Raw genomic sequence first — 1,224 nt, 5'->3', positions numbered from 1 at the left:
TGATAAGTGGATATTAGCCCAGAAACTTAGAATGCTCAAGATACAATTTGCAAAACACATGAAACTCAAGAAGAAGGAAGACCAAAGTGTGGATACTTCGTTCCTCCTTAGAATGGGGAACAAAATACCCATGGAAGAAGTTACAGAGACAAAGTTTGGAGCTAAGACGAAAGGATGGACCATCCAGAGACTACCCCATCCGGTGATCCATCCCATAATCAGGCACCAAACGCTGACACCATTGCATATGCCACCAAGAATTTGCTGAAAGGACCCTGATATAGCTGCCTCTTGTGAGGGTATGCCAATACCTGGCAAATACAGAAGTGGATGCTCACAGTCATCTATTGAATGAACACAGGGCCCCCAATGTAGGAGCTAGAGAAAGTACCCAAGGAACTGAAGGGGTTCTGCAACCCTATAGGTGGAACAACAGTATGAACTAACCAGTACCTCCAGAGCTCGTGTCTCTAGCAGTATATGTAGTAGAAGATGGCCTAGTTGGTCATCATTGGGAAGAGAGGCCCCTTGATCCTGCAAACTTTATATGCCTCAGTACAGGGGAACACCAGAGCCAAGAAGTGGGTGTGTGTGGGTACAGGAGCAGTGTGAGGGGAGGGTATAGGGGACTTTCAGGATATCATTTGAAATGTAAATGAAGAAAATATCTAATAAAATTATGAAAAAAATTAAAAAGACATTCACATCAAAGTTGGAAAAGACAAACCAACAACAATAAAAGAACCCAATGAGAAGACAAAAGAATCAGAGATATACTAGCCCATATACTCTGAATTCCCATAAAAATACTAAACTTAAAGCTATAATATATACACAGTGGTCTTAGTATAGACATGTGTAGGCCATGTGCTTGCTGAGAGCTTACATAAGCTTTGCTTGGTTATTTTAGAGGCCCTTATTCTCCTGGTATCTTCAAGACACTCTCTTTTACTTCATCTTTTGCTGGAATTCCTGAGCTCTGAGAGGTGTGATTTGATTTACACATACCATTTAGAGTTGAGTGTTCCAAGGTGTCTCTCTTATTCTGTCTCTGTCTCTGTCTCTGTCTCTGTCTCTGTCTCTGTCTCTCTCTCTCTCTCTCTCTCTCTCTCTCTCTCTGTCTCTCTAACTCTCTCAGCATAATGCCTGGCTGTGGGTTCTGGATTTGGATTATACATTAATAACTGCTGATGCTACAAGCTCTGGCTTGTTCTCTAACCAGCT

Source organism: Mus caroli, unplaced genomic scaffold (assembly GCF_900094665.2).
Source record: "Mus caroli unplaced genomic scaffold, CAROLI_EIJ_v1.1 scaffold_12298_1, whole genome shotgun sequence".
In the NCBI taxonomy this organism is placed as follows: domain Eukaryota; kingdom Metazoa; phylum Chordata; class Mammalia; order Rodentia; family Muridae; genus Mus; species Mus caroli.
This window is presented reverse-complemented; position numbering follows the sequence as displayed.